Source organism: Chiloscyllium plagiosum, unplaced genomic scaffold, assembly GCF_037043375.1.
Source record: "Chiloscyllium plagiosum isolate Xiang-an unplaced genomic scaffold, Cpla_swu_hap1 HiC_scaffold_12, whole genome shotgun sequence".
NCBI classification, from domain to species: Eukaryota; Metazoa; Chordata; class Chondrichthyes; order Orectolobiformes; family Hemiscylliidae; genus Chiloscyllium; species Chiloscyllium plagiosum.
The window spans coordinates 24,834,253-24,858,733 of record NW_028270150.1 but is presented as its reverse complement, the minus strand read 5'-3'; positions in this window follow the sequence as shown (position 1 = coordinate 24,858,733).

The window sequence follows — 24,481 nt, the reverse complement described above, 5'->3', positions numbered from 1 at the left end:
CTTTGGATTGTGGGAGGAAACCGGAGGAAACCCACACAGACACGGGGAGAATGTGCAAACTCTACACAGGCAGTCGTCCGAGGTGGGAATTGAACCCGGGTCCCTGGGCTGTGAGGCAGCATTGAGCCACCGTGCTGCCCTAATTGATAGCAGACAATTGCAATTGTCTAAACTTCTCGGGATTCTGAAAATTTTCCCAGGATTGGAAAATTGATAATGTGACACTATCTGTTCCAGAAAGGAGGAAGACAGAAAGTGGGAAACTCTAGGCTAGTTTATCTGACTCCTATCAGAGGGAAAATACTGGAATTCATTGTCAGGGGGGTAACAGCAGGATATTTAGAAAATCATAGTACAACAACTCAGAATCAACATGGTTTTGTGGAAGGGAAATCATGTTTGACTAATTTATTAAGACTCTTTAAAGAAGTAGCAAGCAATGTGAATAAAACCTTTCCAAAAGGCATTCAACAACATGACAAATCAATGGTACTTCACAAGTAAGATCTCATGTGTAGGGGTAAACATATTACAATGAATAAAGGATCAGTTAGCTAACAACTAGCAGAGAGTTGGGATAAATGTCATTCTTTAGTTGGCATGCTGATGTTTATAAACATGTGCCTGAACTTCCCTTTTTCAATGTGGGTGGAGGTGAGATGGTGTGTGTGGGGTGGCAGACAGGATTGGGATTTGAAGGTGGTAACCCAGGAAGACCTGTAAAGGATGCTTTGTACAGAAGTGGGAAAGACAAAAAGCCTGCATGGGAACTCTGGCACTATTTTCAAGTTTAAAAATAAGAATTTTAAAAATCCTTCTTGCCCTCACACCTGACTCTCATAGCCCACCTAGGCCAACACATGCCACCCAATGACCTGTACCCAACTCATGGATTCATCACACCCTCTATGTCAACCTAACCCCAGTACCGACCCCATATGGCCACCAATGCTCTTCATACAACCTATACCCTGTTGCTATCCTCATGGCTTCTCATGCTTCATGTCAATCTATGTCTCTGTACTCTTTTCACTTCAATTCACGCCAACACATCTATTATCCACCATTGAATTCATCAGATTCTAATGAAGCGTCACCTAGACTCAAAATGTTAATTTGCACTCTCTCAGTGGATGCTGTCTGACCTTCTGTGATCTCCAGCATTTCTTCTGTTCAGAGGGACAAATATTGTTCTAAACACCAGGGAAACACCATTGTTCTTTTTTGAAAATGGACACAAACTCCTTATGCCCACCTGAGAGTGCAGAAAGCTTCAGTTTTAAGGTTTTGTGGAAAAGACAGCATTTGCAATAGTGCAAAATCCATTAGGACTGCATTAAAGAATGAGCCTAGAATTTGTAAAGCTGCAAATAGACCTTAAACGCAAACCCTTCTGACTTAGAGATGAGAATGTGATTGCTGAACCAAAGCTGATCGCTATTAAGTGCAGCCTGAATTTCCTATCAATAGGCCAGATGTGCAAAGAGTAATTGTTTGACCTAAACTGTTACCCAGCCCATTACCATAAAAATTGCATTCAGAAGTAGGTAATTTGGCCTCCTTGGGCTTGCTCTGCCACTTGTTAAGATAACAGCTGATCTGATTGTGACCTCTGCTTCCCTGTACACCCCTTTTACACTTTGACTGCTTTGTCAGTCAAGAATCTATCTAAATTGGTCTTATATATTTTAAGGTGGACTTTGCCCAGGCCCTGAATGACTTTAGCAATAGCAGGAAAATTGGGTGAGGTGTTGAGCCAGTCCCATTTCAACATCAAAACCAAACAATCATATTTTCCAACCAAGAGATGAAGTTCTTACTGGTGAGTGTTGAGAGACCTGTTAACTTGGATATTGCTCAGCATTATTATCTCATGTCAACTCATCAATATTCAGTATCCCATTGTCCCTCCTGTCAGATAGAAAGCAAATGCTGAAAATTTCTGTAGTTTATATGGATTTCAGCAAAACCTTTGACAAGATCTTATATGGGAGACTGATAATGAAGGTAAAAGCATGTGGGATCCAGGGTAACTTGGAAAATTGGATCCAAAATTGTCTTAGTAGTAGGAGTGATGATAGAAAGCTGTTTGTGTGACTGGACATCTGTGTCCAGTGGTATACCAGATCACCTAGTTTTCGTCATATATATGTAAACAACATAGATGGGATGGCAATGAATGGTAGGACACTAGGAAGCTCAGAGAAACAGAGGGATCTTGGGGTGCTTGATTACAGATCTCTGAAGATAGCAGGAAGGGTGAATAGTATTGTTGAGAAGGTTTACAGAATATCTTCCACTTTCCTTTATTGATTGTAACATAGATTATAACAGCAGAGAAGTCATGTTGGAGCTGAACAGGACTTTGAATAGGCCACAGCTGGTGTACTGTGTGCATTTTAGGAAGGATGTGATTGCACTGGAGGGGATGCAAAGGAGATTCACTAGAATGTTAATAAAATAAAGAACTGCAAATGATGGAGATCTGAAGCAAACCAAAAAACATAAACTCAGCAGGTCTGACAGTATCTGTGAAGAGAAACAGAGTTAATGTTTCGAGTCGTGACTGTTCCTCAGAACTCACCATGTGTCATCAGGATGTTCTCTAGTTGGAGCATTTTAGCTACGAAGAGAGGCTGGATAGGCTCAGGTGTTTTTCTTTAATGCAGAGAAGGCTGAGCAGGGACCTTATTGAGATGTATAAGAATGTAAGGGGCATTGATAACGTGGATAGTTAACAGCTGTTTCCATTAGTTGAAGGTCACTAACAAAGGAGCAAGGCAGGAGGCTTTGATGGGAATTGTGGAAAGTCTTTTGCATCCAGAAAGTGGTGGGAATCTGGAATGCACTGCTTGGGAGGGTAGTTGAGGAAGGAACCTCACAACTTGTATGAGCACTAGAAATATCAAAGTATTCAAGGCTATTGGCCATGCGCTGGAAAGTGGGAGTAGTGGCAGTTTGTCAGTGTGGACTTGATGGGTTGAACAGTTTCTTCTGATCTCGATGATTTTACAATTCTATGAAAGGAAGACCAGGTATCTGGTGACTCCAAGTCTACCTTGGAGATCGGGCACCTGCATTTCAGGATACACTCCATGATCAATGATGTACCAGCATCACTACATCATCTATCTCGGTACACACCCCTACTTCAATGCTGCACATCAGCACTTCTAACATTGCTGTGTTTTGTGCACAGGGACCCGTAGCCAGTTTACTGATTGGACTTGGTTGCATCTCAAGGCTCCATGAAACTTGATGAAGAAGATAATTGGCCAATTTCTGGAAAGATTCAGCCCAATGACCCTGCTTCTACTGCTTTCTGAGGAAGCAAATTCCATCTAACAACTGTCAAGAGAGGAAAGAATCACCTCATTTCTGTCTTAAATGTCTCTCATTAACCTCTTGTGATTAAATCTGAAATCAATATACTCAGCACAATTTAGGAATAAATCATAGAAGCATTTGGTCCTTTTTTTGGTGTAACCCGAGCCTATGCTTTCACCCACTGTCCGTTGGTTATGGCAATGATCTATTTTTACGACAAAATGTAAAAGTTAAAATCCCTTAACACATGAAGGGCTGCTCTATCATTGGAGAGAGATAATTGGTGGTGGTTTAAGATGAGTGTCACCATGCGTCATGTGAGAGGAAAGGTTGAAAAAGTGAGACCTTCATGGTAACCTGAGCCACTGTGGGAATTGAACTCATACTGTTGGTATCACCCTACATTACCAACTGAGCTAACACTTTACACATGGAGAGTAGGGGGAGTTGGCCCACAATCTCTCTCACACAATGATTGGCTGCTTAATGGCGAGGGGGTCTCCCTATACTGTAATTGGTGCAACAGAGCCTAAGGTTCAAAGTAGAAGCCCAATATACAAGAAGCAAGCCTTGTTATCTCTTAACAGTCTCTCCAGAAGAGATTTCCCTCTAACCTGTAGAGTCTATTATTGTCAGTCTCAATGATTTCAAGTTTTGCATGCCTTTCCAGGATTGCCGTAATTTTAAAGTCTATCTGCCTCTCCAAGCATCTGTAGACAGTCTGCCCTTCTGTCTGATGTCAGCTTCGAAAGCCCATTGTAACATGCTGTTACAGTTGAAACGTAAAACAAAAGTATTATGATTGAATGTCACAAAACAATCACCAAATATCACTGAGCAGTTACAGGACCAAATATCACTTAGTCATGAGCCTTTCTCTTTGAGGTCAGCACAAAGGAATGGAACCTAAACTAAAGTGGTTTATGTTGCAGGCAGGCAACTCTTAAGATAGAAACTGTCAATGGAGTTAATTTTTCTGGCTTTTTAAAAAATCATTCATGGATGTGAATCTCACTGACTCAACCAGCATTTATTGTACATCCTAAGTTACTCTTAAGAAGGTGGTAGTGAGCTATTATGTAAAAACTGAGAAAACTGCTGATGCGGAAGATTCAAAACAAAATCAGAAATTGCTGGAAAGGCTCAGCAGGTCTGGCAGCATCTGTGGAGAGAAATCAGAGTTAATGTTTTGGGTCAAGTGATCCTTCCTCAGTTCTGTTTTTGTTTGTGAGCTGTTATGTGGCTGGCTTGGGTGATGATTATGATTTGAATTTTCCAACTCCAAACAGATTGTATCTCCACTTTCTGGAACTCCTCACCCTCTGGCAGCTACATGTATTTTTCTCATATAAAACGATTTCAACTGAATTGAATTATAATTAATTATACTCCAATTACACGCTTCCAAATTCAGAAGGAGAAGATGACAATTTAATTGCTGAGTGCCTTTCCCAGTTTCAGTCCACAAGCACTGTGATATAATACTGAAAACATGTCAATAGCAAGCGGGCAGAAACAACAAGAACATCATGAAGTGTAGATTTGTACCAACTCCAGCACATCTTTAGAAATGGAATTAGAATATTATGTTGCTTGTTTCAAGGAGGATGAATGTTGCAAAGATATGAAATGTCAATGAAAGCAGTATGTTGCATTTGTCAATAGAGTGTGCTATCTTTCAAGACCAACACAATGATGTCTTAACCCAGCTCCCATGAGCTGACCATTCAGCAAGTCTCATGATGTCTTTTACTAATCTTTTACAAAACCTGGAAATTTAGTTGTTCACTATTGGCTAGCAGCTCATAAAACATGCCTATTAAATTATTTTAAGCACTCATTTATTGAGGGGAGGCAACGGCCCAATGGTATTATCACTTGACTATTAATCCAGAAACTCAGCGAATAATCTGTCATGGGTAAAAACAAGGACTGCAGATGCTGGAAACCAGAGTCTAGATTAGAGTGGTGCTGGAAAAGCACAGCAGGTCAGACAGCATCTGAGGAGCAGCAGGAGGAGGAGACATGGCAGATAGTGGAATTTGAATGCAATACAAAAGCAACATTTGAAATTAAGAATCTAATGATGATCATGAGCCATTTGTATTTGCCATCCTGACCTGGTCTGGCCTACATGTGACTCTAGTGCCACAACAATGTGGTTGACTCTCAACTGCCCTCTGAGCAATTAGGGATGGGCAATAAATACTGACCCAGCCAGTGCTGCCCGAATCCCGGGAATAAATTTCAAAAAGCTGCTAGATTGGGTCTGCAGCACGTGGTGAGGGAACCAACAAGAGGGAAAACGTACTTGACCTCATCCTTACCAATCTGCCGGCTGCAATGTGTCTGTCCATGACAGTATCAATGAGAGTAATTACCGCATAATCCTTGTCACCCTGGTGAAGCTACCAAGCAGGGCGACTTTCATGTAAAACAACATAAGCAGCAAGTGATAGACAGAACTAAGCGATTCCAAACCAATGGATCAGACTGAACTCTGCAGACCTGTCGCATCTAGTAATGAATGGTGATGAGTAATTAAACAACTCATTGGAGGAAGCACCACAAATATCCACACTCTTGATGATGGAAGAGACCTCATATCAGTGCAAAAGACAAGGCTGAAGCAGTTGCAACAATGTTCAGCCAGAAGTGTCAAGTGAATCATCCATCTTGGGCCTCCTCCAGGGGTCCCCAGAATCACAGATAGGAGACTTCAGACAATTCAATTCATATCAAGAAACAGTTGGAGGCACTGGATAATGCCAAGGCTATGGGCCCTGATAACATTCTACCAATAGTACTGAAGACTTGTTGCTCCCCTAGTCAAGCTGTTCAAGTTCAGTTACAACAATGTGGAATGTTGTCCAGCTATGTCCTGTACATATTAAACAGGACAAATCCGACCCTGGCCAATTACCATCTCATTAGTCTACTGTTGATCATCAGTAAGGTGATTGAAGGTGTCACCAATAGTGCTACAAAGCAGCAACTGGTCAGCAATACCTGCTCAGTGATGCGCAGTTTGGATTTTGCCATGGCCACTCAACTCCTGACCACATTACAGCCTTGGTTCATCATGGACTGAAGACATGAATTCCGAGGTGAGTTAAGGATGACAGGCCTTGATATCAAGGCTGCATTTGATCAAGGAACCCTAGCAAAACTGGAATCAGTGGGTATTGGGGCAATTTCTCAGCTGGTTGGAGTCATACCTGGCACATAGGAAGATGGTTATGATTATTGGAGTTCAGTCATCTCAGCTCCAGGACGTGCCTGCGTGGGTTTCCTCTGGGTGCTCTGGTTTCCTCCCAAGTCCAAAAATGTGCAGGTCAGGTGAATTGGCCATGCTAAATTGCCCATTATGTTAAGTGCATTAGTCAGAGGGAAATGGGTCTGGGTGGGTTACTCTTCGGAGGGTCGGTGTGGACTGGTTGGGCTGAAGGGCCTGTTTCCGCACTGTAGGGAATCTAATCTAATCTAATCTAAACTCTGAGGGGTTCCTCGGGATAGCGTTTTTGGCCCAAACATCTTCAACTGCTTCATCACTGACCTTCCCTCTATCATAAGGTCATATGTGGGAATGTTTACCGTGATTACACAATGTTCAGTACCTTTTGCAACCCTTCAGATACTGAAACAGTTTGTGTCCAAATACAACAAGATCTGGGCAATATTCAGGTTTGAGCTCATAAGTGGCAAGTTACATTCACTCCACATAAATGACAGGCAATAACAATCACCAATCAGAGACAGTGTAGACAGCACACCTTAACATTCAATGGTATTGCCATCATCGAATCAATATCCTGAGGCTTATCATTGACCAGAAACTCACCTGCACTCACCACATAAACACAGTGGCTACAAGAGCAAGTCAGAGTCTAGGAATGTTATGGTGAGTTATTCACCTTCTGACTCCCCAAAGGGTGTCCATCTAAAAAGCACAAGCCAAGAGTGTGATGGAATACTCCCCACTTGCCTGGTTGGGTGTACCTTCAACAATACTCAAAGTTTGACACCATCCAGTATAAAGCAGTCCACTTGATTGGCTCCACATAGAGAAGTATCTACTTCCTTGACCATCAATGCTTAGTAGCAGCAGTGTGTACTATATATACTGGACCAATTCACGAAAGGTCCTTAGATAGCACCTTCCAAACCTATGGCCACTTCCACCTAGAAGGGTGAGAACAGCCAATACATGGGAATACTAGGACCTACCAGTTTCCCTCCAAGCCATTCACCATTCTGACTTGGAAATATATCACTGTTCCTTAAATGTTGTTGGGTCAAAATCCTGGAATTCCACCCCTCAGAACATTGTGGGTTTACCTACAGCATCTAGACTGCAGTACTTCAAGAAGGAAGCTGACTATCACTTTGTCAAGGGCAACTTGGTTCAGGCAAGAAAGACAGCAATGCCCACATGCCAAGAGGAAACTACTATATACACTTAGATTTTACCTCTGATTTTCTCTCAGGACTGTACAGCACCTTTGGAAATAATAGCTTGGAAATAAAACATTTCTGTTTGTAAACACCTCATAGCAAATGTGAGGTGGAATTCCAGTCTTGTGTTGTCATACGATAAGTTGAATGAAGGTTACTGATTTGAAATGTTCTAAAGACTGACATTATATGAACTATATTGTTCCATTTAAAAGCTTAGCAATTATAAGGTATTACTGCTGTTATCTTAAAGGAATCCAAGTTGATTAATTTTTAACTGATGTCAGTTCTGAGAAAACTTAGGTAATCTGGGTGTTTCTTTTTTGCATATTTTTTCTATTGTCCAATGTTTTGATTACATTATTGCCTCAGAGGCATCTAAACTAATGTTGTTTACAGAATGAATAATAATGACCATGTCATAAGGATTCTTGTTGTATTTTGCTTCTCGAATTAATGTAACACATTTTTTCATAACTTGAAATTTGATATGATTGAGAAAAAATAGATAAAGAATCAATAACCAAATAACACAAAAGGCTTCAGTGGAAAGGAAAAGGTCAATCAAGAAGTTTAGTTATTAGTTAGTAAGAGAAACCTTTCATAAGTTCAGACGGAGAACCTCAAGGAAATTAAGTTCACATTTTTAATCAGTGAGAAGTTAGGGATGCACTACCTGAAAATGTGGTGTAGGCAGGTTCAACAGAGACATTCAAGAAGGCATTGAGTGCTATTTTGGATAAAGTTAGTATACAAGGGTTTGGGAGAAGGTAGGAGATTGGCACAAGGTTTGTTTGAATAGCCATGATGGGCTGATTTGCCTCCTTCTACACTGGAACGATTCGGTGATTCTGAACAAAATGAATTTCAATGTTATTTTCTGGGTCTGTAGATTGTGAAGGAGCAAAAATGGCCTTTGCAGTGACATGTACTTATTGTCAGATGTGGGAGTTTAAAAAGAGTTTAAGGGTTACTGCAGATTACATCTGCCATAAATGCTGTTATCAGATCGAGTGGATCGGTTGGAGAGACAGATAGAAGTGATGAGGAATTTGCAACAGCCACAGTATGTGATGGATGGCAGTTATAGGAAGGGGTGAAAGTCTCAGATACAGTCACATAGATGGGTTAACTCCAGGAAGGGTGAGAGAGGTCGGCACCTAGGGCAGGAGTCTTTTGTGGATCAATTCAAACAGGTATGCTGTTTTGGAAAATGTAGGGGGTAATGGATTCTCAGGGGAATGTAACACCAACAGTCAAGTTTCTGGTATTGAGACTGGCTCTAATGCAACGAGGGGTACGTCGGCTTCCAAAGAGATCAATTGTGTTAGGGGATTCTGTAGTCAGAGGTACAGGCAGATGTTTCTGTGGCCAGCAGACAAAAAGCAGAATGATGTGTTGTTTCCCTGGTGCCAGGATCAAGGATATCTCAGAGAGGGTGCAGAATGTTCTCACAGGGGAGAGGGGCCAGCAGGAGGTCATTGTCCACATTGGAACCAACGACATAGGAAGGGAAAAGGTTGAGACTCTGAAGGGAGATTACAGAGAGTTAGGCAGAAATTTAAAAAGGAGGTCCTCAAGGGTAGTAATATCTGGATTACTCCCAGTGCTACGAGCTAGTGAGGGCAGGAATAGGAGGATAGAGCAAATGAATGCATGGCTGAGGAGCTGGTGTATGGGAGAAGGATTCACGTTTTTGGATCAGTGGAATCTCTTTTGGGATAGAAGTGACCTGTACAAGAAGGACGGATTGCACCTAAATTGGAAGGGGACTAATATACTGGCAGGGAAATTTGCTAGAGCTGCTCGAGAGGATTTAAACTAGTAAGGTGGGGGGGTGGGACCCAGGGAGATAGTGAGGAAAGAGATCGATCTGAGACGGGTACAGCTGAGAACAGAAGTGAGTCAAACAGTCAGGGCAGGCAGGGACAAGGTAGGACTAATAAATTAAATTGCATTTATTTCAATGCAAGGGGCCTAACAGGGAAGGCAGATTAACTCAGGGCATGGTTAGGAACATGGGACTGGGATATCATAGCAATTACAGAAACATGGCTCAGGGATGGGCAGGACTGGCAGCATAATGTTCCAGGATACAAATGCTACAGGAAGGATAGAAAGGGAGGCAAGAGAGGAGGGGGAGTGGCATTTTTGATAAGGGATAGCTTTACAGCTGTGCTGAGGGAGGATATTCCCGGAAATACTACCAGGGAAATTATTTGGGTGGAACTGAGAAATAAGAAAGGGATGATCACTTTATTGGGATTGTATTATAGATCCCCTAATAGTCAGAGGAAAATTGAGAAACAAACTTGTAAGGAGATCTCAACTATATGTAAGAATAATAGGGTAGTTATGGTAGGGGATTTTAACTTTCCAAATATTGACTGGGACTGCCATAGTGTTAAAGGTTTAGCTGGAGAGGAATTTCTTAAGTGTGTACAAGACAATTTTCTGATTCAGTATGTGGATGTTTCTACTAGAGAAGGTGCAAAACTTGACCTACTCTTGGGAAATAAGACAGGGCAGGGGACTGAGGTGTCAGTGGGGGAGCACTTTGGAGCCAGCGACCATAATTCTATTCGTTTTAAAATAGTGATGGAAAAGGATAGACCAGATCTAAAAGTTGAAGTCCTAAATTGGAGAAAGGCCAATTTTAACGGTATTAGGCAAGAACTTTCGAAAGCTGATTGGAGGCAGATGTTCACAGGCAAAGGGACGGCTGGAAAATGGGAAGCCTTCAGAAATGTGACAGCAAGAATCCAGAGAAAGTATATTCCTGTCAGGGTGAAAGGGAAGGCTGGTAGGTATAGAGAATGCTGGATGACTAAAGAAATTGAGGGTTTGTTTAAGAAAAAGAAGGAAGCATATGTCAGGTATGGACAGGATAGATCGAGTGAATCCTTAGAAGAGTATAAAGAAAGTAGGAGTATACTTAAGAGGGAAATCAGGAGAGCAAAACGGGGACATGAGATAGCTTTGGCAAATAGAATTAAGGAGAATCCAAAGGGTTTTTACAAATATATTAAGGACAAAAGGGTAACTAGGGAGAGAATAGGGCCCCTCAAAGATCAGGAGAAAGTGAGGACTGCAGATGCTGGAGATCAGAGCTGAAAATGTGTTGCTGGAGAAGCACAGCAGGTCAGGCAGCATCCAAGGAGCAAGAGAATCGACATTTCGGGCATGAGCCCTTCTTCAGGAATCCTGGTTGGGTCCAAATTTTGTTGGTCTGAACGTAGTCCGGAGTCCGTGCGGGGTCAGTCGGTTCCGTCGGCAGGTGCTGAGGAAGGAGATGTGGCTGTGGTAGCGAGTCTGTTTGAGAACGTGGCTGAAGAGCTTCTGTGTAGAGGAGATGACATAGGGTTTGCAGTGAGAGAGGAACTCACTGAAATCCTTGTAGAGGGAGGAAGAGAGCTTCTTCAAGGAAAGCATCCTTGCAAGAGGATTCGCAGTAGGTTAAAATCTTCTAGGAAAAGTGAGTACTGCAGATGTGGAGATCAGAGCTGAAAATGTGTTGCTGGAAAAGCGCAGCAGGTCAGGCAGCATCCAAGGAGCAGGAGAATCGACATTTCGGGCATGAGCCCTTCGTCGATTCTTCTGCTCCTTGGATGCTGCCTGACCTGCTGCGCTTTTCCAGCAAGACATTTTCACCCCTCAAAGATCAGCAAGGCGGCCTTTGTGTGGAGCCACAGAAAATGGGGGAGATACTAAATGAATATTTGGCATCAGTATTTACTGTGGAAAAGGATATGGAAGATATAGACTGTAGGGAAATAGATGGTGACATCTTGCAAAATGTCCAGATTACAGAGGAGGAAGTGCTGGATGTCTTGAAATGGTTAAAAGTGGATAAATCCCCAGGACCTGATTAGGTGTGCCCGAGAACTCTGTGGGAAGCTAGTGAAGTAATTGCTGGGCCTCTTGCTGAGATATTCGTATTATCAATAGTCACAGGTGAGGTGCCGGAAGATTGGAGGTTGGCAAACATGGTGCCACTGTTTAAGAAGGGCAGTAAAGACAAGCCAGGGAACTGTAGACCGGTGAGCCTGACCTCGATGGTGGGCAAATTGTTGAAGGGAATCCTGAGGGACAGGATGTACATGTATTTGGAAAGGCAAGGACTGATTCGGGATAGTCAACGTGGCTTTGTGCGTTGGAAATCATGTCTCACAAACTTGATTGAGTTTTTTGAAGAAGTAACAAAGAAGATTGATGAGGGTAGAGCAGTATATGTGACCTATATGGACTTCAGTAAGGCGTTCGACAAGGATCCCCATGGGAGACTGATGAGCAAAGTAAGATCTTATGGAATACAGGGAGAACTAGCCATTTGGATACAGAACTGGCTCAAAGGTAGAAGACAGAGGGTGGTGGTGGAGAGTTGTTTTTCGAACTGGAGGCCTGTGACCAGTGGAGTGCCACAAGGATCGGTGCTGGGCCCTCTACTTTTTGTCATTTACATAAATTATTTGGGTGCGAGCATAAGAGGTACAGTTAGTCAGTTTGCAGATGACACCAAAATTGGAGGTGTAGTGGACAGCAAAGAGGGTTACCTCAGATTACAACAGGATCTGGACCAGAAGGGCCAATGGGCTGAGAAGTGGCAGATGGAGTTTAATTCAGATAAATGCAAGGTGCTGCATTTTGGGAAAGTAAATCTTAGCAGGACTTATACACCTAATGGTAAGTTCTTAGGGAGTGTTGCTGAACAAAGAGATCTTGGAGTTCAGGTTCATAGCTCCTTGAAAGTGGAGTTGCAGGTAGATAGGATAGTGAAGAAGGCGTTTGGTATGCTTTCCTTTATTGGTGAGAGTATTGAGTACAGGAGTTGGGAGGTCATGTTGTGGCTGGACAGGACATTGGTTAGGCCGCTGTTGGAATATTGAGTGCAATTCTGGTCTCCTTCCTATTGGAAAGATGTTATGAAACCTGAAAGTTTTCAGAAAAGATTTACAAGGATGTTGCCAGGGTTGGAGGATCTGAGCTACAGGGAGAGGCTGAACAGGCTGGGGCTGTTTTCCCTGGAGCGTCGGAGGCTGAGGGGTGATCTTATAGAGGTTTACAAAATTATGAGGGTCATGGATAGGATAAATAGACAAAGTATTTTCCCTGGGGTTGGGGAGTCCAAAACTAGAGGGCATAGGTTTAGGGTGAGAGGGGAAAGATATAAAAGAGACCTAAGGGGCAACTTTTTCACGCAGAGGGTGATACGTGTATGGAATGAGCTGCCAGAGGATGTGGTGGAGGCTGGTACAATTGCAACATTTAAGAGGCATTTGGATGGGTATATGAATAGGAAGGGTTTGGAGGGATATGGGCTGGGTGCTGGCAGGTGGGACTAGATTGGGTTGGGATATCTGGTCGGCATGGACAGGTTGGACTGAAGGCTCTGTTTCCATGCTGTACATCTCAATGACTCTATGACTGATAAATTTTAATTTCAACAGAGTTCAATGCCGAGTGGAGGATTCTGTGGGAAGAAAGAGCTGGCATTGATATTAAATGATTATTATTGATGTCTTGAAGACAACGCAAAAAGAAATTTTCTATTGTAATTCTAAATTCATAAATTGTAAACTCAGAACTTCTGCAGTACAATATTTGAATATGAGGACTTGTTTGAAATTCATTGCTTGGTCATGCTATCTAGCTCACTCATCATCAATGGGCAAGTTCAGCTGGATTTTGTGTAGTCAAGATGAAACATTTTAGATGAGGGGTTGATGGAGAAGAGGTTTAATCTATTTTCACAAGGGACAGAGGTCAAAGGCTCACATGAATTTGTCCCTCTGGCTTTGACTTATCGCAAATATTCAAACATATGAAATAAGAGCAGAAGTAGACCACGAAACGACACGACCAGCTATCCCTAGTAGCCACACACGCAGACGACAAGCAACATGAATTTGACTGGGACAACACTACCATTATAGGGCAAGCGAAACAAAGAACAGCCAGGGAATTCCTAGAAGCTTGGCACTCATCCACAAACTCAATCAACAAACACATAGACCTGGACCCAATATACCGGCCACTACAGCGGACAGCTGAAACTGACAACCGGAAGCGGCAGGGACAGGCCACTATAAATGCCGGAGGAAACACCACAGAAGCGCTTCACAGGAGACTCCCAAGCACTGAGGATGTCACCTAGACAGGGGACGAAACGTTTGCAACAAAAACTTCCAGCTCGGCGAACAGAACCACAGCAACGAGCACCCGAGCTACAAATCTTCTCACAAACTTTGAAGAAGTAGACCATTTGGCACCTCAAGCTTACTCCACCATTTAATATGATCATTACTGATCTGTTCATGTTTTGAATTCCACATTCCCATTTACTCTAATAACCCTTGATTTCTCAGCTCAATGAGAATTTATCCACGTCAGTCTTAAAAATGTTTAATGGAACGTGATTGAGTTTTTTGAAGAAATAACAAAGAGGATTGATGAGGGCAGAGTGGTGGATGTGATCTATATGGACTTCAGTAAGGCGTTCCTCATGGCAGACCAGTTAGCAAGGTTAGAGCTCATTGAATACAGGGAGAACCTGCAGTTTGGATACAGAACTGGCTCGAAGGTAGAAGACAGAAGGTATTGGTGGAGGTTTGCCTTTCAGACTGAAGTCCTGTGACCAGTGGTGTGCCACAAGGATCAGTGCTGGGTCCATTATTTTTAATCATTTACATAAATGATTTGGATGTGAACATAGGAGGTGTAGTTAGTAAGTTTGCAGATGACACCAAAATTAGAGGTGTAGTGGACAGCGAAGAAGGTCACCTCAGAGTACAACAGGAACTTGATCAGATGGACCAATGGACTGAGGAGTGGCAGACGGAGTTTAATTTAGATATAGGTGAGGTGCTGCATTTTGGAAAAGCAAATCGGAGCAGGACTTGTACAATTAATGGTAAGGTCCTAAGGAGTGTTTCTGAACAAAAAAACCTTGGAGTACAGGTGAAGAGACTTCCTTAAAAGTGAAGTCTCAGGTAGATAGAATAGTGAAGGAGGCATTTGCTATGTTTTCATTTAATTGATCAGCACATTGAGTATAGGAGTTGGGAGGTCATGTTGTGGCTGTACAGGATATTAGTTAGGTCACCTTTGGAATATTGTGTGTAATGCTGGTCTCTATCCTATTGGAAGAATGTTACGAAACTTGGGTTCAGAAAAGGATGTTGCCAGGGTTGGAGATTTTGAGCTTTAAGGAAAGGTTAAATAGACTGGGGCTGTTTTCCCTGGCATGTCGGAGGCTGAGGGGTTACCTTATAGAGGTTTATAAAATCATGAGGGGCATGGATAGGGTAAATAGACAAAGTCTTTTCCCTGGGGTGGGGGAGTCCAAAACTAGAGGGCATAGGCTATGGGTGAGAGGGGAAAAATTTAAAAGGGACCTAAGAGGCAACATTTTCACGCAGAGAGTGGTGTGTGTATAGTATGAGCTACCAGAAATGGTGGATTACATTACATTACAGCGTGGAAACAGGCCCTTCGGCCCAACAAGTCCACACCGACCCGCCAAAGCGCAACTCACCCATGCCCCTACATTTACCCCTTACCTAACACTATGGGCAATTTAGGATGGCCAATTCACCAGACCTGCACATCTTTGGACTATGGGAGGAAACCGGAGCACCCGGAGGAAACCCACGCAGACACAGGGAGAACGTGCAAACTCCACACAGTCAGTCGCCTGAGGTGGGAATTGAACCCGGATCTCAGACGCTGTGAGGCAGCAGTGCTAACCACTGCGCCACCATGCCGCCCACGTGGACGTTGATACAATTGCAACATCTACAAGGCATCTGGATGGGTACATGAATAGGAATGGTTTAGAGGGATATGGGCCAAGTGCTGGCAAATGGAACTAGATTCGTTTAGGATATCTGGTCGGCCTGGACAAATTGTACAAATGATCTGTTTTCATACTGTACATCTCTATGACTCTCTGACTCTATGACCTCGCCTCCATTGTTTTCTGATGGGAAAAAAACAAATTCTCCTCATATGTGTCTCGAAAGAGTGAACCCTGGTTTTAAAACAGTGTCCCTTGCTTTGGGACTGACACACAAGAGGAAACATAATTTTTTCATCTGCTTTGTCATGACCATTTAGGATCTTACACGTAAGAAATCAAATCACCCCACACTCTTCTGAACTCCAGTTGAAACAAGTCCAGTCTATTCAACCTATCCTCATAAGACAAATCATTTATTGCATGTCCGAATCCAGTAAAGCTCTTCTGAATTGTAATACTGTGGTACTGCAGCTGAAATGTGGCACTGTTTGAGCCTCTGGAATCTGTTCGCTGAAGTTTGGAAGTGAAGTATCCGCTGCCACACAGCAAAAGCTCCAAGGTCGATCCAGAAGAGTGGCAAAAAAAAAGGAAGGAGAAACATTGAGTGCATGGCAACCTCAAGTGTGTCCAATAGCTGGGGGGAACAATCTTGTTTTTCCTGTTTCTGTAGGATCTTAGAATAAGTTACAAGCATCTCTTTAAACTATTTCCTGGTCAACTATAAGATGGGAACAGAGTTTGTGCCTCTACCATCACCGTGCATATTTTAGATTAGATTCCCTACAGTGTGGAAACAGACCGTTCAGCCCAACAAGTCCACACCAACCCTCCAGAGAGTAACCCACCAGACCCATCTCCCCACATTTACTCCTGACTAATGCACCTCACACTCGGGGCGGTTTAGCATGGCCAATTCAGTTGACCTGCACATCTTTTGGATTGTGAGAGGAAACCAGAGCACCCAAAGGAAACCCATGCAAAAACACGAGGAGAATGTGCAAATTCCACACAGACAGTCACCCAAGATGGGAATTGAACCCGGGTCCCTGGCACTGTGAGGCAGAAGTGGTAAACACTGAGCCACCGTGCCACCTGTATTTCTTTTGAAAATTGAGAAATGAAAATGTTATCTCTAGGCGACAACATGTATGTAAAAGTGTATATTGTCACAGCTACTGAAATTTCCTGAACAAACACAGTAACACACTGCCACATCACCATGCTTTAAATTGTCTTCCGTTCTCTCAGATTTGACCATGATATTCATCATTATAACTGATGTAGCCTGGTGTATTGACTTCTATATAGTAGAATATGAATACTAACTGTTCAACATCTCCTCCTACCTTCCATTTGACCATGCTCCCAACACTGAACACAAGAAAATTTCTCCAGGATTATGAGTGATTTCATCTACTCTGGAGGTGTTTCCTCCATGGTTTCCAATAACATTGTTTCCCAACACTGAGTATGATCATGTCTACTTCCTTCAGAACATTTAAAAAAAACTACCCTGAAACATTTGCTGTTTTGGCCTGTTCCTGCCTCAATGTATTGATTTTTTTTCCCACCTCAGTTGTACCTTTTCTCTCCTTGTTCACTCTATTTGCATCCACATCCACAATTCTCATGATGCCTTCCATTGCTGGAACGGTTTCCAATCACATGGACATAATTATCTCCTTGTCGTCATGGATGTAATATTGCTCTATACCTCCATCCCTCAGTGGGAGGGCTGAGGCCTCAACATTTCTTCTATGAATGGAAGCCCAACCAGTCTGCATCTGTCAACAGCCTTGTCAACCTCTTGCCTCATAGAGTCATAGAGCCATAGAGATGTACAGCATGAACACAGACCCTTTGGTCCAAATCGTCCATGCCGACCAGATATCCCAACCCAATCTAGTCCCACCTGCTAGCACCTGACCCATATCCTACCAAACCCTCCCTATTCATGTACTCATCCAGATGCCTTTTAAATGTTGCTATTGTACTAACCTCCACCACATCCTCTGGCAGTGCATTCCATGCATGTACCACCTCTGAGTGAAAAAGTTGCCTCTTAGATCTCTTTTATATCTTTCCCCTCTCCCCCTAAAACTATGCCCTCTAGTTCTGGACTCCCCCACCCCAGGGAAAAGACTTTGTCTATTTATCCTATCCATGCCCCTCATGATTGTATAAACCTCTATAAGGTCACCCCTCCGCCTCTGACGCTCCAGGGAAAACAGCCCGAGCCTATTCAACCTCTCCCTATAGCTCAAATCCTCCACCCCAGGCAACATGCTTGTAAATCTTTTCTGAACCCTTTCAAGTTTCACAACATCTTTCCGACAGGAAGGAGACCAGAACTGCACACAATATTCCAACAGTGGCCTAACCAATGTTCTGTCCAGCTGCAATTCCTGTACTCAATACCAAACGCCTTCTTCACTATCTTATCTATTGAACAATTTCATTTTATACTCATTTTAATTCCTCAAAGGCTTTGTGGTTAGTACCAACAGCTGATGAGCCAGTTTCCTGTATTTTCAATGTTGATTATGGTATTTGTTAGATTTTTCAGACGGCAATATTGCACAATAGAGATGTGAACAAACACTTGCCGATCCTTTCCCTTGCTGGTTGAATGATGTTGGGAATGACTGTCTGTTCTTGCTGCCCTTCCAGAAATTTCAGATCAAGTCTTCTAAAATAGCCTTGATGAATTGTTGTGCTTAGTACTTCTTGGAAACTCCACAGTGCAAAAGGCACACAGATATTGGCAAGTTTACATTTACAGTGATCATTGCCAGAATGTCAATTTTCCATATTAATAATAGCAACCATGTTATTTCTTAGTTCACTTACATAGGTTACATTCAAGAATGAATGGCTTAAAATGTTTTGGCTACAGTTACAGGACAATTCTAATTTTTCCACATCTGCCTGTGGGATGCCGCAGGGTTTAGCAGTTATTAAAAAAACTGCCTTTTCTGTCGACAGTTCCCACAGCCGTAACCTCACATTGGAAGCTGTCTCTGTAAATTTACCAATATTTTGTTAAAGAATAACTCCAGACATTGAAGGAATGCAGCCAGTTGGGATATTTGGTTTTTGTAAAAATTTCTGTTTTTTTTTGTTGTTGAGAAAAGAAAAGAAACTCAATGACTACGTAAAGAGGCAACATTATTACTCATGGTATTTGGCTAACCTTATGAAAGATTTGGTTCAATAAAGCATCATGTCTCCAAACTTCTTTATGCCTGTTTTGTTTTTCATAGAATCCCTACAGCATGGAAACAGGCCATTTGGCCCAACAAGTTTGCACTAACCCTCCAAAGCGTAACCCACCCAGACCAATTCCCCTCCCCTATTACTTTCTATTTACCCCTACACATCCCTGAACGCTATAGGCAATTTAGCATAGCCAATTTGGATTCTGGGAGGAAACTGGAGCATCTGCAGGAAACCCATGCAGACATATGGAGAACGTCCAAACTCCACACAGACAATCATCCAAGGCTGGAATCAAACCCAAGTCATTGGCATTGTAAGGCAGCTGTGCTGAGCTACTGTGCCATCCAAATTTTGTCCTCACCAATTTTGAAAACCAGTGTTTCTTAACTAGCTCGGGCAGATATTATTAATAGACTCTTTTGCTTTGTGTACAATGAAATTTCTTTATGTTACTATTCCCCAATTCCTTTGTCCTAAGATAACAAATGCATGAAATTCACAACCCAGGATCCATGTAGAGTTAGTGATCTGACCCATGAGATTAAGGCAACTCAGTGTTATTTGCCCTAATATTTCTTACTCATTTAGATAGAATTCCAGCAATAGGCCATTGAACCCAACTAGTCTATGCTGGTGTTTAATGTTCCACAGGAGCCTCTTAATTTAAGTAATTTCTTTTTATTCTTATTGTAACTCAAAATGGCACTATATTGTGGTGACAAAACACTTTTCACTGTACCTTCAAGATATATCTGGCAATAAATCATTCATTCACTTCCTATTTCATCTGATCATGATATGTATATCCTTCTATTCCTTTCTCCCTTGTGTAGTTATCTCGCTTCTTCTTAAAAATCTTCAAAAGTTTCTGAATTTGATGTTTTAGAACAGTCAGAGGCCAATTCTGAATAAAAACATTAATGGATCACAATTGAGTAGTATGTTGCAAACTATTGTGTCAAACCACTGGCCAAATGATGCAGGTGAGTATCAGCCACTCTACAATCCTCAGTGGTTTCATAGTGTGATGACTCATGTGTTGGGAAAAGTCTCTGTATTCTTTAGTGCAATATACTTTCAAAACAAAATGGAGGGAGGATCTGGTCTGAAATAAGATTATTTGGTTTCCTGATTATGACTTAATTAGGTTCCAAGTATTGCTTACTCTGCTTACACGCTACTTCCAATGGTTTGGAGCCTATCAATGTTTCCTGCTCCATTTCAGAAAAATCTGGGAATTTGTGTAAAGAAGAAATTGGCAAGGTTCTCTCCAAATGAAATGTTTGGAATGCTTTGAACAGAGTCTTCTGCTGAAGCAGATTTCTGAGAGTAGAGTGGAAACTGGTACAGGGTGGTTTACAGTTGGAAAGAACAGAGAGCTCAAGATAGGAATGGTAATCATTATGGATTGGACAAGACCCATTGCTGCTGTTTCAGTATTGCCAGACCAATAAAAGGACTCAGAGTATGTGCATGTGGTGATACTGCACCATTAAGACAATTATAACCTGAGTGAGATAGTGTTTGCAGGTATGAATCTTATCATTCTTGATGAAGGGCTTTTGCCTGAAATGTTGATTTTCCTGCTCCTCGGATGCTGCCTGACCTGCTGTGCTTTTCCAGCACCACTCTAATCATGAACCTTATCAGTGATAATCATGTCTTCGGATGTTGGTGAATGTATTTCGAAGGCTCAAACAATTGAGGGAAAGCAAGAGATCTTACATATTGAAGTTTGTATATCGCACATTTGTTGAGGAAGTAATGTGAGTGCTTGTAACTACAGTGCTGTACTTCTTAAATATTGCATACTTAAAGTGAAATTAAGCTTTATGTTTGAAATATCCTTCAGGTATCAATTAATAATTAATGAATTATGTTGATTTTAGTTCCCATGCTGCAGCAAATGTCTTAAAACATGAAATTATGTCCAGCTGTTTTCTTTCTGTTGGCTTTCTGGGGACTTCTGTCTTGCAGAAGTAACCTGTCTTCTGAGCTGGTAATAATATGAACTTAAGCAGCCCATGAAGGCTAATATTGTAGTCACTCCTGCTTTAAAATTCAAAAAGATGGAAAGACTGTGTGTTTATATGTTGGTTTCTATTATCGCTTTAGATATTCCAAAATGCTTTACAATAGATGACGTTGTTTTAAAGTTTAATCACTAATATAATAGACAAAAATAGGGCTGAACAAAGTCTGACAAGCAAAAATAAAATTAATAAAATGTTCAATTGCTTATTTATGTTAAAGTTTGTTTAAAGGTTTATTACTTTGTCAATGATATTGAAGGACCAATATAAGAGGTGACCTCCGTGCTTGTCTTTGAATAATCCAAAGTGAATTACCTACCTGAGAGGCCAGATGGAGGCTGAGTTAAGCTTCTTACCTAAAGCATGGTACCTCTGGCAATGTTGCACTCTGTCAGTGCTGTGCTGAAATAGCGGCTTGGATGATGTACCACTTTCTGATAAGTGTCACTCAATATAAGTGTGAATCTGAATGAGACCATGTATGCTGAATTGGTATTGTTTGGGACTGGATGAAATAGCAATGGAAAATTGGATTGGTTTTTATCTGAAAGGAACATTTCCTGAGTTATTTCTTGACCTCAGGGTGTAAACATTATTACCATGGCTGCCAACAGAAAGGCAAATTAACCACTATAAAAGGATTAAATTCTTTCAAAACAAAGCCTTATCTGATATGAACTGGAAATGACAGGGTGAGCTGTTAATATAAATTCTGCAATAGACTTTCTTTATTTGTACTACAAATTTGATATTTGCTGATTATCACATCAAAGAAGGAACAACAGGAAAATGATTATGTAGGAGCGGGGACGTAAATATCATCAGGATGAAACACAAGCAGTTCTTTACAGCAGGAATCTCAATCATTGTCAAAAATAATATACTGGGAACATTATAATCATAACCAGCTTAAACAGCAGATTCTTACATAACAAGGAGCAGTAGGGGGTCGCAATGGAGAAATATATGCATAAACACAGACCAACTTGTAATTTCATAATCACATAGATGGCACTAGCTGCAGCCACAGTTACATAATATATAAACAGGGATGCCCAAAGAATCCATAGGCTTAGGACAGGGTGACTCATCAAGATTCTCAAATATTTTGAGTGACTCTTATCAGAAAATTTGCATGTGTTAGAGCACGATTAGTCTGGGTTGTGACGCCATCCATGGTCAAATTTCCTGCTGATAAGCATTGTCCAGACTTTGTTCTCTTACTTTATGCTCTGTTCAGAAGTTTGTAAGTTCAAGCTGCACGAGAGACTTAACACAGTGTCCATTTCAGTGTAGGGAGGGCTGCATTGCTGGCTGATATGTTAAATGCAACTCTCTTTGATGAACAAACATATAAGCACGAATGCAGTGAATATAGAAGAAATTTGACATTATATTTTTATTATAGGGGAGATGGTGGCATGGTGGTAGTGTCACTAGACAGGAAATCATGGACCTCAGGCTAATTCACTAGGGACACGGATTTGAATCCCACTATGGCTCATGTTGAAATTTGAAGGGTGGGACTTATACAGTTAAAAGTAAAGTCTTAGGTATTGTTGTAGAGAGACATAAGGGTTCAGGTACATAATTCTTTGAAGTTTGCATCACATGTAGACAGGGTGCTTATGAAGATGTTTAGCACATTTGCCTTTGTTCAGACCTTTGTGTACTGGAGTTGAGAAGTCAAGTTTGGGGTTGTACAGTACGTTGGTGGGGCCTCTTCTGGAAAACTGTGTCCAGTTCTGGTCACCCTGTTAGGGGAAGGATATTTATAAGGTGGACAATGTTCAGTAAAGACTTACTAAGACGTTGCTGAGATGGAAAGTTTGAGTTATAGAGGGAGGCTGGATAGGCTGAGACTTTTTTCACTGAAGCATTGTAGGTGGAGGGGTGAACTTAGGGAACTTTCTGAAATCATGAGGGATATGGATAAGGTGAATAACAAGTGTCTTTTCCCTAGGTATGGAATTTCAAGACGAGGGAGCATATTTTTAAGGTGAGGGGAGAAAGATTTGAAAAAGACACAAGGACAACTTTTTTACACAGAGAGTGGTTTGTGTGTGGAATAAACCTCCAGAGGAAGAGATGGATGCATGTACAGTTACAAGATCTAAAAGACATTTGGACAAGTCCATGAATAAGAAATATTTTGAAGGATATGGGCTAAGTGCAAGCAGGTGGACTTCGTTTAGTTTAGGAACATGGTCGGCATGGACTGGTTGGACTGAAAGGCCTGTTTCCGTTCTGTATGACTCTCTGACTCTACTCAGTTTGGAATTGAGTAAATGTATTTAATCTGGAGCAGGCTTCCAACAGGCATTTTGAAAAATATGCTATGGATTAAAATCACTACATTATAAAAAGACAGGAATTCGTAAACACTGCTTAAAGTATGCCTTTACTGAGTGGGAACAATAATATTTATCATATTTAGCCAATGAGTTGAATGAAATGGAATTTATGTAAGGCAGAGTTAGTTTCTTTGGCATAAACATTACTACAAATTCAAAATAAATAAATTGAATGATCAAATGTTAATATATATCTGGCATCTCTTGCATTGTATCTGTATATAAAATCTGGTGTCTCTTTGACCACCATACTTAGGCAATCACATTTCAAATGCTATATTTACATGTGAAGAAATATGTGTACAATATTTGCGCATACTAGGTTGAAATTTATCAGCATAAAATTGAAACAAATGACAAGTGAAGGAGAAGATATCTACCAACAAGCAAGATATGGCTAATTACTGTTCAAAAGCCACAAACCAAAATTGGATAAATGGAAGACAGCTGCTAATAAGACAGAATGGTTTATTGCTGAAAAGCCCATTGGCTGCCACCTTGCTTTTAACCTAAATTCATGCTGAAAAATCATGCAAAAGTATTAACCATCAGTTTAAGTTCATATCCATCAAGGACTGCCACTGGCATAAGTAGGCATAAGAATCACACAATACCAGGTTATAGTCCAACAGGTTTATTTGAAAGTACAAGCTTTTAGAGTGTTGCTATTTTGACAGGTAACTAGTTGGGGCAAGATCGTAGGACTCAGAATTTATAGTAAAAGATGGAAGTGTCATACAACTGATGTGATGACATGAAGGTTGGTGGGTTGTGGATAATGTGGAGGGCTGTGATAGGTTGCAATGGGACATTGACAGGATGCAGAGCTGGGCTGAAAAGAGGCAGATGGAGTTCAACCTGGAAAAGAGTGAAGTGATTCATTTTGTAAGGTCGAACTTGAATGCAGATTACAGGGTTAAAGGCAGGATCGTGGACAGTATGGAAGAACAGAGGGATTTTGTGGTCCATGTCCATAGATCCCTCAAAGTTGCCACCCAAGTTGATAGGGTTGTTAAGAAGGTGCATGGTTTATTGGCTTTCATTAGCAGGTGGATTGAGTTTAAGAGCCGCGAGGTTATGCTGCAGCTCTATAAAATCCTGGTTAGACTACGCTTGGAATATTGTGTTCAGTTCTGGTCACCTCATTATAGGAATGATGTGGAAGTTTTAGAGAGGGTACAGAAGTGATTTACCAGGATTCTGCCTGAACTGGAGGACATATCTTATGAAGAAAGGTTGAGGGATCTAGGGCTTTTCTCATTGGAACAAAGACGGATGAGAGGTGATACAAGATG